The sequence below is a fragment of the Ranitomeya variabilis genome, chromosome 3 (assembly GCF_051348905.1).
Source record: "Ranitomeya variabilis isolate aRanVar5 chromosome 3, aRanVar5.hap1, whole genome shotgun sequence".
NCBI classification, from domain to species: domain Eukaryota; kingdom Metazoa; phylum Chordata; class Amphibia; order Anura; family Dendrobatidae; genus Ranitomeya; species Ranitomeya variabilis.
In genome coordinates this window covers 320,119,944-320,131,455 of record NC_135234.1, presented here as the reverse complement: position 1 = coordinate 320,131,455, position 11,512 = coordinate 320,119,944, and the positions used below count along the sequence as shown (strand labels likewise).

At 45.7% G+C, this 11,512-nt stretch overlaps 1 long non-coding RNA gene across 1 annotated transcript; it reads right to left on the bottom strand.

The window, feature by feature from the left end:
* Window positions 1-2,831, bottom strand: LOC143815925 (uncharacterized). The gene is made up of 4 exons (XR_013223848.1): window positions 2,507-2,831; window positions 391-432; window positions 180-209; window positions 1-100 (listed from the first exon to the last, which is right to left on the bottom strand). It is a non-coding gene; the product is annotated as an uncharacterized LOC143815925 (long non-coding RNA).
* Between the last annotated feature and the right edge of the window lie 8,681 nt (window positions 2,832-11,512).

Genomic DNA, 11,512 nt, shown 5'->3' with positions numbered 1-11,512 from the left:
CATTTCAGAAAATAAATGCTATATTCAAGAGAAGTGGTCTACTTGCCTTTGGTGCTGGTGGCTTTTTGGGTTTTGGCTCTGCCTTTGGAGGGGCAGGTTTCTGGAAAGCAAAACAAACTAGTGTAAAGGGAGCCTATTATATGGAAAAATGAATAAAGAAAATAAAGACAAATACTTACAGCAGATAAACGAGCAGATCTTCTCTGTGGCTAAATACAAATAAAAACTTAATTAGCCATTACATTTACCTAGGATGTTGACTAGTAATGCATTTGAGCATGTGGTTAGAATATTCTCTCCACCCCCCCCCCCACCAAAAACAAATCAAGTACTTGGACATCTATAGACCTGTATGCAAGTGCCTACATTTTCAACCACAGTACAGCTCACCTCATCTCTTTTGCTTTTCTCTGCTTTGGAGTCTCCATCAGCCTGCAAAATGCAATAACCTAGGTGAGAGGCACATATCTGCAATTATTTTACCTGACACTCACCAATCCATTTATTTAAAAAAAAAAAAAAAATGATGAGGCTAGTACAGGAATTAAAGTGAATGTCACCCCCATTTTTTGGCCTATAAGCTACAGCCACCGCCATCAGGGGCTTATCTACAGCCCTGATGTAACCTGAAAGATAAGAAATACAAGTTAGATTATAATCACCCAGGGGCGGTCCGATCCGATGGGTGTCGTGGTCCAGTGCCCCCCCCCCCCCCAATCTTCATACGATGACGTCTTTGCTTCCTGTCTACGCCTGTGCAGGAGCCGCCTTTGTCTGTCCTGTTGAGGGCAGAGCAAAGTACTGCAGTGCGCAGGTGCCGGAAAAGGTCAGAGAGGCCCGGCGCCTGCGCACTGCAGTACTTTGCTCTGCCCTCAACAGGGCAGACAAAGTATGCCTGCGCCGGAGCGTGAACACAAGAAGAGGACGTCATCCTATGAAGACGAGAGGCCCTGAACCGCAACACCCATCGGACCGCAGCGGGGAACGCCCCTGGGTGAGTATAATATAACCTCTTTCTCATCTTTAAAGATTACATCAGGGGCTTCTCTACAGCATTACAGAATGCTGTAGATAAGCCCCTAATGCCGGTGGCCCTAGGCTACTTTTACACTAGTCCATCGGTACGGGCCGTCGCAAACAGTCGGCCCGACGTACAGTGTGGTAAGTAGCACAACAGGGGTAGCGGATGCAGTTTTTCGATGCATCTGCTGCCCCATTGTAATGTCCGGGGAGGAGTTCCTGCCACAATGCACAAAAAGTTACATGTAACGTTTTTTTGTGCCAACGGTCCGCCAAAACACGACGCATCCATCGCACGACATGTGGCAATGCGTCGCTAATTTAAGTCTATGGGTACAAAAAACGCATCCTGCAGACAACTTTGCAGGATGCATTTTTTCTCCTAAACGACACTGCAACATATTCCAAACGACGCTAGTGAGAAAGTAGCCTTAGCTAAACTTCCATGATGGAGGTGACAGGTTTCCTTTAAGTCAATGAATATAAAATTGGCCTGTTTGTGGCAACACATGGTGTGAAAGCAGATTAGAGATAGTGTATATGGATGACAAATTACCCAGTGACTATGGAAGGATACATAAAATTTGAGTGTTTGTGCAATTTGTCATTGTCCTATGCAAATAAAAGGCGTACAGGCTGTATGCACCACAGCAATCTTTTTTTATTTTGTATTAAAACACCTAAAGAAATGTATACTTTTGTTAAATGAATAAACTTCAGATCTAACGGAATACCACCCCTCCCAAAAAGACCCCACTGCATAGTTTGTATGTCAGACCTGACCAGGATTTCTAACCTGTACAATGGTAATTGTTCAGTAGCAATAGGCTGCGGTCATTCACCATGACTTGGACCGACCCCAATTCCCCGCCCCCCCCCCAAGAATCGCCATAGTGGTGTGTGGAGAACAGCCAGTGACACTCATGGGCACATCGAGGAACCGCAGAAGCCCATGGGACATGGCAGCACAAGACACTGCCATGTAACCTCCAAATTTATGTGAAGGTCTTCTGCTATGAAGCAACAGAATTGGAATACGGAGCTGCAAGCTCCACAGGCGGCGCCCAGCTTACCACGTGACGGAGGCGCTCATAACGGGAGCCGGGGGCACATGAGCTGGCGGTCCCGCCACTTTCCTGCAGGACTCGGTCCCCTCCCTCGTTACCAGCCGTTGGCGGCTCCTCCCTTCGTGCAGCTTCGCGCCGTTGTTTTGGCGGAAGCCCCGCCCCCTCCTGCACTTCCCGCCCTTTACAGTTTAAACGGCTGCTTAATTAACGTACAGCTGCCTCGCATAATGCTAGTAACGGCACGGTGATCGGTGTATTCCAGCGGGTAGCCACCAGCCTAGATGTCGCACTACTACCTTGCCCACGAGAAGTACGACTCCAGGCGCCGCCATTATGGTAGCGGTCGTTTTCTTCAGCCGTTCCGGGATCGTCGCTACCGTCTCTATGCTATAACAACCGATACGCCGCATTAGCCTCACCTTTCTTTTGGGCATTGTCAAGGTTTTAGCCGCTCACACAAACACCGACTGTTAACTGCACAGTTGTCTCTTCCAGCGAATGAAATGAATCCCGGCGCCGCTTTCGGCTTTTATACCCGGTCCGGATTCCGACCGGTCAAATCCGGATCGCGCTCTGCGTTTCACCTGATTGGTCGAGCTTTGACACGTGGGTGGCTCCGTCTGGAAGGGAAATAGGAGGAGACTGAGGCGCGCTGGGTAGGGGAGATTTTTTGCGTGGCCGCCCGGCCGAGTGAATGAGGGAAAAAGGCGCGCACTGTGCTGCCGCCCTGGTGTAATGGCTGCCAGCCTGCAATGACCTGGTGTGTTTGGTAAACCTGCAAAGGCGGCTCCAGCTTAATGGAGACGAAAACCATTCATACTATGTATCATACGCTGTGAGGCTATGCTACTAAGTGGGCAAGTGTAAAAGCTATGGAGACCGTGAGGTGTTTACTGTGATGGCAGCCGCCTACTCCGAGGCCATGCACATGTGCCAGCAGCCCAGGCTGAGCGCCATTTGCTGCATCTTGTGGCACACGCGCCAATGGCGGGCGGCTACTAGCCTGTTTCCACAAGCCGGCTTCCCTGTGCACACAACACTCCGACTAGATGATTCGCTACAAATAGTCGGTGCTTGTTCTGTGTGGTATACACGGAGCTGTGCTGCTGGGAGCCATGGCTTTTAACCCCTTCCCCTGCACTCAATTTCATTATCCCCTTCATGTTTTTCCTCTTCTTCCAAGAGCCATAACTGTATTTTTCCAGCCCCACAGCCTCCTGATGACTTTTTTTTTTTTGTGGTCCGGATTGTAATTTTGAATCGCCCCATTCATTTTATCATGTACTGGGAAGCAAGAAATCCAAGTGCATTGAAATTCCACAATTATTTTGTGTATTTACCATGTTCACTATAGTGTAACACTAACCTTGCAATATGATTCTTGTGGTCCATATGATCAAGCAGCTACTAAACCTATAATGTTTTTTCATTACATTTTTTCAGTAGTGAAAAAAATCAGAAATTTGTTGAAGAAAAAGCATATTTTTTCACTTGTCTCCATTTTCTGAGGGTATGTTTCCACGGTCAGGATTTGACGCAGGTAAAATCTGCACCTGAGGTCAATGGCAGGTCACCTGCGTTTTTCCATGCGTTTTTGTCATGTGGATTTGTGTATTTTTGTAAGCTCAATACAGATATACAACAAAAAAAATGGTGATGTCATTTCTTGTCCAACTGCTTCATTTATATACGCCATTGAAGAATGTTTAGGGCTCATACGCGAGACTCGAATGAGTCTCGCACGGCAATACCCGGCACTGCACCTGGTACAGAGGAGCGGAGCGTACGGCTGCATGTATTCCTATGCGGCTGCACGCTCTGATCTGAGTGTCTGGTGCAGAGCTAGGTTTTCAACATACGAGACTCATCCGAGTTGCTCACAAGTGAGTAGGAGCCCTTACACACACAGACAGATAGATAAGGGATAGATCTATCTATAATTTATCGTATCTACTATCTATAAATATCTCTATCGATAGATATATTTATAGTAAAATACACATAAGAAAAAATGCTGAGGGCACTCACCGGTCTTCAGTAAAAAAGTTTCTTTATTGTAAACAGTACATCCAGAAATGGGTTATGGCCGGGGGAAAGAAAGCTCGTGTGAGCAGGGGAGAACGACTACGGCCGTTTCGCGCTAGTCCTGCGTAGTCGTTCTCCCCTGCTCACACGAGCTTTCTTTCCCCCGGCCATAACCCATTTCTGGATGTACTGTTTACAATAAAGAAACTTTTTTACTGAAGACTGGTGAGTGCCCTCAGCATTTTTTCTTATGTGTATTTTACATGAATTAAGGACTTTGTTTCTGGCGAGGAGCACCCAACAGTGATGCAGTAAGTGGCAGCAAAGAGTTCCTCTGCTACCCCCGCAAAGAGCTACGGCTGAAATTGGATTGCGGGTCAGTGCCGCTGGTGTTTTTTCTATTTTATAGATATATTTATAGATAGATGGATATATCGATAGATAATACATCTATAGATAATACCAAGCCCGATGTTTAGTGTATGTATCTATCGATATATCTATCTATAAATATATCTATAGATAGATTATCCATCTATATACACTCACCAGCCACTTTATTAGGTACACCATGCTAGTAACGGGTTGGACCCCCTTTTGCCTTCAGAACTGCCTCAATTCTTCGTGGCATAGATTCAACAAGGTGCTGGAAGCATTCCTCAGAGATTTTGGTCCATATTGACATGATGGCATCACACAGTTGCCGCAGATTTGTCGGCTGCACATCCCAAAGATGCTCCATACAAGGCAGGATGGATCCATGCTTTCATGTTGTTTACGCCAAATTCTGACCCTACCATCCGAATGTCGCAGCAGAAATCGAGACTCATCAGACCAAGCAACGTTTTTCCAATCTTCTACTGTCCAATTTCGATGAGCTTGTACAAATTGTAGCCTCAGTTTCCTGTTCTTAGCTGAAAGGAGTGGTACCCGGTGTGGTCTTCTGCTGCTGTAGCCCATCTGCCTCAAAGTTCGACGCACTGTGCGTTCAGAGATGCTCTTAGGCCTACCTTGGTTGTAACGGGTGGCGATTTGAGTCACTGTTGCCTTTCTATCAGCTCGAACCAGTCTGCCCATTCTCCTCTGACCTCGGGCATCAACAAGGCATTTCCGCCCACAGAACTGCCGCTCACTGGATTTTTTTTCTTTTTCGGACCATTCTCTGTAAACCCTAGAGATGGTTGTGCGTGAAAATCCCAGTAGATCAGCAGTTTCTGAAATACTCAGACCAGCCCTTCTGGCACCAACAACCATGCCACGTTCAAAGGCACTCAAATCACCTTTCTTCCCCATACTGATGCTCGGTTTGAACTGCAGGAGATTGTCTTGACCATGTCTACATGCCTAAATGCACTGAGTTGCCGCCATGTGATTGGCTGATTAGAAATTAAGTGTTAACAAGAAGTTGGACAGGTGTACCTAATAAAGTGGCCGGTGAGTGTATATATAATCGTCTAAGGGTCTGTAACGGAAATCCCACGTCACTAATTGGTTGTGCCAGCCGCCTGCGACCAATCGGCGACAGGCGCAGTCTGGCCACGAATTGGCGCCGGATTTAAACCATGCTTCGCTGATTGGTCACGACAAATCAGCGATATTACAACGGGATTTAAACACCGCTTCGTAAATAAACTACATACATATTCTAGAATACCCGGTGCATAGAATCGGGCCACCATCTAGTAGATATGTAATTGCAAGGCCACTGTTTATTAATGGACGTTTAATTTAAAAAAAAAAAAATGGGCTCCCACGCAATTTTCTGCACCAGAGGGGGAAAGCTGGGGGCCAATATTTGTAGCCTGGGAAGGCGGTAATACCCATGGCCCCTCTCTAGGCTATGAATATCAGCCAGCAGCTGTGCGCGTAGCCTTTACTGGCTATTAAATTAGGGGAACCCCCCCCAAAAAAAAAATTACGTGGGGCCCCCCTGTATTTTATAGCCAGAAAGGCTACGCAGACAGCTGCGGGCTGATATTCATAGCCTAGAGAGGGGCCATGGTTATTGCGCCGCACCAGAAATGGCACCTGTGAGATGCGCCAATTCTGGCACTTAGCCCCTCTTCCCACTCCCCTGTAGCGGTTGGATATGGGGTAATGGGTTAATCCAAACGAAGAGGAAAGCAGCAACACTTCCGTTTTGTGATGAAGAAACCTTAGTCCTTTATTTTCAATATAAATTCATGGACAAGGTAAACAGGGCAGGGACAGTGCAAGTAAAAAGGACAAGGGTTTGTCACCTTGCTAATATAAGGTGACATTAAGCCCAGTTAGCAATGGAGAGGTGTCAATAAGACTCCTATCCATTACTAATCCTATAGTAGTGAAAGGGTTAAAAAAACAGCCAGAAAAAAGTATTTTAATATTCTTTATTTTACCATACTTACCATACTCGATCGCCTACAAAAAATGAAAAATAATAAACCAACCATATACTACCTTTCTGGCGTAGTCCAATTAATAACGAGTGTCCCACGATGATCTCCCCTATAGAACAGTGACATTGGGTGATGTCACTGCTCTATAGACATTCAGTGACAGGAGGCAATGGCTCCTGCAGTGCATCACTGAAGAGGTTGCCTGAGTTTAGGGTCTTACTTTATGCCAAAGCTGCGTGGGAATTTTCCCAAACAGCAGTGCCACAAGTGAGAGTATAGTGCCACAAGGGACTATTTCTCACAGAGGCATACATTGCTGAAGGATACCTTCCGTCATTGTATTCCTGGAGCCCCTGGAGAGCGGTCGCATCAGCTGATGTGGCAGCTCTCCACATGAGATCGTCGTGGGACACTCGTTTTAATTGGAATTCTGTGGATCAGGGAGTATATTGTTTATTATTTTAATATTTTTTACAGGTGACAATGGCTTCGGGGATCAAGGTGATGGTATGTACTCTGTTGTATGTACTGTATGTTGCATGGTGTATGGTGCATGTTCAATGTTGTGTGTTGTATGTGCACACAGTCTAGATGAGACCAGCTCTGCTACATCTGGATGCCTGACATCCGGAGATAACCCCCGGTCACGTGCACGGCGATTCTCGTGGTAAGCCAAGCTATGGCGAGAACTGCAGTGGACGCGCACTTCCGGTGGTGGGACAGGTAAGACCCTATTTAAATTAGTAGACATGCATGCATGTAAGCTGTGTTTACGCAGTTACTACGCATGTGACTAATCATTAGATTCGGTTTTACCGCATCTAATGATTGTCTATTGTTCTCTTGTGTCTACAAGACTAGGGAGTTACCCACCACTCCTTGTGGGCTATCTGCACAAAATCTGTTCCACTCAGCGTGTCCACATGGACATTTCCTCTCTGAACCCTGTTCACACAGGTAATATACAGATGATCAGGTTTTTAAATACATCAGATAGGGATTGCATACATCAGTTAGGACCGCTCTATATGGGTATACCTTGACGTTTGGTGGAGCAGCTTAGTATACATTTTTTGCAAAAAAACGTATCATCCAAATACCCTGTTTTTTACATCTTTTTATTAGCACTTGCGGATAACTGATTTTTTTTTTTTTTTTTTTTTTTTTTTTTAAACCTAGTGTTTTTGGTTTTACTATGCTCTTTTGTGTCAAGTTTCTTAGTGGTGTGTGAACATGGACCTACAGACTTGTTCACTGTACAAGTAGCCCATGTGTTCCTGTTTCCATGCTGATTGTCTATGGTAAATTTACGGCGCAGCAACAGAGCATTGCTGCATTGTAAAAAGACATGCTGCGTTCTGAAAAGACGCACCGCATGTCCGTTTACGCAGGTCTGCCGCCTGCGTGTTTTAACGCATAGTGGAGGCGGGATTTCAGGAAATCCCCTCCACTATGCTGTAACATCTGGACGCTACGTGTTTGACGCTGCGGCTCTGCGCAGCGTCAAACACGCAGCGTTTCCTGACTGTGGGAAACATACCCTGAGACCTTTAGTGTTTTAATTTTTTTGGTATCTGGGGCTGTGGGAGGGCATTTGCACCCTTAGATCGCATTTTTACTGATCGCATTTTTGGTGAAGTGCTGTTTTGATTGCCACTTACTGCATTTTATTTTTCATTTCACGTGACTTTGACGGGCCTGCATGACTGCAAATGACCAAAAGTGACACCATTCTAAAAACTACACCACTCAAGGTGCTCAAAACCGCAATCAAGAAGTTTATTAACCTTTTATGTGTGCTTCACATGTTTTTTTGGAATGTGAAAATGAAAAAATTAACTTTTTTTTTATTCACACAAATCTTACTTTAGACCCAATTTTTATTTTCACAAGAGTAACAGGAAAAAATGGACCGTATAATTTGTTGTGCAATTTCTGAGCATGCCGATACCCCATATGTGTATATAACTACAAGGCTGAAGTTGGTTTCTTATTCGTTCAGTTTCTTATTCGGAGCTGAATTTGGTTTCTTACGCGGCAATTTTTTCTTTTCTGTTTTTTTTATAGATTTGACAACAAAAAAATAAGCATCACAATAATAACATACAATGCAGTGAGGTGCCCTGATGTGAATACACTTAAAGGGAACCCGTCACCCCCAAAATCGAAGGTGAGCTAAGCCCACCGGCATCAGGGGCTTATCTACAGCATTCGGTAATGCTGTAGATAAGCCTCCGATGTATCCTGAAAGATGAGAAAATTGTAGTTTCTTACCGATAACTGTATTTCTCTGATCCCATGACGGCACCACGGAGAGAGAGAGAGAGATGGATCCGCCCTCAGGGACAGGAAACCTACAGGTGAAAAAGGCGGTACCTCTCTCCCACATCAGTTGTTTTAGAGAGCATTATACAGAACTTTCAGCTGCAATTCAAATGATTATGCAAACAAAAAATTATTCAACTTAAACTTAGAAGAGGCACCGCGTGACTAATTTATTAACTAATTCTAATGTGTACACCTATGTGTGAAAGGGAGTGAATGTACTGGTGCCGTCATGGGATCCGAGAAATACCGTTATCGGTAAGTAACTACGATTTTCTCTTGCCCCCATAACGGCACCACGGAGAGATTGAAATAGATTTTACATTGGGGGGGACCACTGCTTCCAGCACCCTTTTCCCAAAGGTAAGGTCTGAAGAAGAGGATAGGTCCAGACGGTAATGCTTAAAGAATGTAGAGGGAGAAGACCAAGTGGCGGCTCCACATATCTGTTCTATTTAAGCACCGTCTCTCTTCGACCAGGACGACGCCAATGCTCTCGTTGAATGGGCTCTTATCCCCTCTGGGACGGGTGTTCCACAGGAGTAGAACAGGGTGATGGCATCTCTTATCCATCTTGCCAGTGTGGCCTTTGACGCTTTTTGTCCCTTCCGTGGACCCTGGAAGCAGACAAACGGAGCCCTATCCTTCCTACACTCCCTAGTAGCTATCAGGTATTGGACCAGGCATCTCCTTACGTGTAAGGTATGTAACACTTTTTCCCCTTCAGTTTTGGGATCAGGGCAGAAGGAAGGTAGAGAGATTTCCTGGGTTCTATGGAACTGTATGCAGCTTTCGGGAGGTAAGCTGGGTCGGTTCTAAGAATGATCCTATCATCAAGTATTTGCGTAAAGGGCGGGTACGCTGATAAGGCTTGCATATCACTAACTCGATGGGCTGAAGTTAAAGCTACTAAAAGGGAGGTCTTGAGGGATAAGATTTTTAAAGGAAATTCAGGTAGGGGCTCAAAAGGGTTTTTAATTAGAGCATTCAGGACTAAGTTTAGGTCCCAGGGAGGGGTAGTATGGAAGGAGATAGGCCTGGATCTACTTCAGGCTCTAATGAATCTTGCTATCCAATGATTTTTGGCTAAGTCATATTTGTACAATGCTCCCAAAGCCGCCACCTGGACTTTTAAGGTGCTAGTGGACAGAGCCTGCTCCAACCCTTTCTGCAAAAATTCCAGGATTTTGTTTACTGGGATTTCCCCAGTCAAGTCAGAACCGGACACTGAAATGAATTTTTTCCATACCTTCCCGTATGCTTTAGTGGTCACCGGTTTTCTACTCTGCAGTAGAGTTGATACTAAGTTTGAAGAAAACCCCCTACTGGTTAGGAGTTCCCCCTCAAAAGCCAAGCTGTCATGTGTAAATTTTCTATGTGTGGGTGATACACTGGTCCTTGGGACAAAAGGTCTGGAATGTCCGGGAGGACCCATGGGTCTGAGATAGACATCATTCTTAGCCATGACAACCATATTCTAGGCCAGAAAGGCGTTTCTTCGTGAACACTCTTGGAGCTATGGCCAGGCCAAAGGGGAGTGCTTTGAATTGAGTGTTTCACCTCCCCCTACATTGTTACTGCCACTCTTGAATTTTCGGTGACTTTTGTGAATGGGAACATGATTGTACTAGACTTAGGAGACACGTACTGTTATGAAACATGATGGAAAAAGCATTTTTACACAAGATTTTATTGTTTCCATTTTGAAATGTTGGACCTCCAGAAACTTGTTCAGTTTTTTTAAAATGTATGATTTGTATGACTCGTCTGGTTTCCTGCGAAGGAAGAGAGGGGAGTAGAAACCTTTGCTTTTTGTCACGTAAGGGACTTCTTGCAAGACACCTTTCCCTATCAGACTCAAGATTTCTCCTTGAAGTGCCAACTGCTCGTCTGATGTTTTTTGGGGTGTTATTATGAAGGAATTGTTTGGAAAAGTATGGAATTTTAAAGGGCACCTGTCACCCCGTTTTTTGAAGATGAGCTAAAAATAGCGTTAAATAGGGGCAGAGCTGGGCGTTACATTAGTGTCTTTGTGTGCCTTTATAACCTACCTAAGCTGCCAAAATACCTTTGTAAAGTCGCCGTTTTCTGCTGTCACTCACGCTGGTCTGGTCCTATGGGCGTGGTGACAGCGCTGTTTCTCCCCCAGATCAGGCTCATCATTACGTTGGTGGCGTAGTGGTGTGCGCATGTCCAAAGAGAAGATCCACTGCCCAGGAGATTCAAAACAGCGCGGTCTTCGCTATTCGCCGTTTACCGGTGGGCGCGGCCATCTTTCCTGTGGCCGTTCGTGCGCAGAGGGAGCGCTCTGCTGCCCGGGGCTTCAGGAAAATGGCCGCCGCGATCTCCATCTGCGCATGCGCGGAATCCCGCGGCCATTTTCCTGAAGCCCCGGGCAGCAGCAGCCCACCGGTAAACGGCGAATAGCGAAGACCGCGCTGTTTTGAATCTCCTGGGCAGTGGATCTTCTCTTTGGACATGCGTACGCCACCAAAGTAATGATGAGCCTGATCTGGGGGAGAAACAGCGCTGTCACCACGCCCATAGGACCAGACCAGCGTGAGTGACAGCAGAAAACGGCGACTTTACAAAGGTATTTTGGCAGCTTAGGTAGGTTATAAAGGCACACAAAGACACTAATGTAACGCCCAGCTCTGCCCCTATTTAACGCTATTTTTAGCTCATCTTCAAAAAACG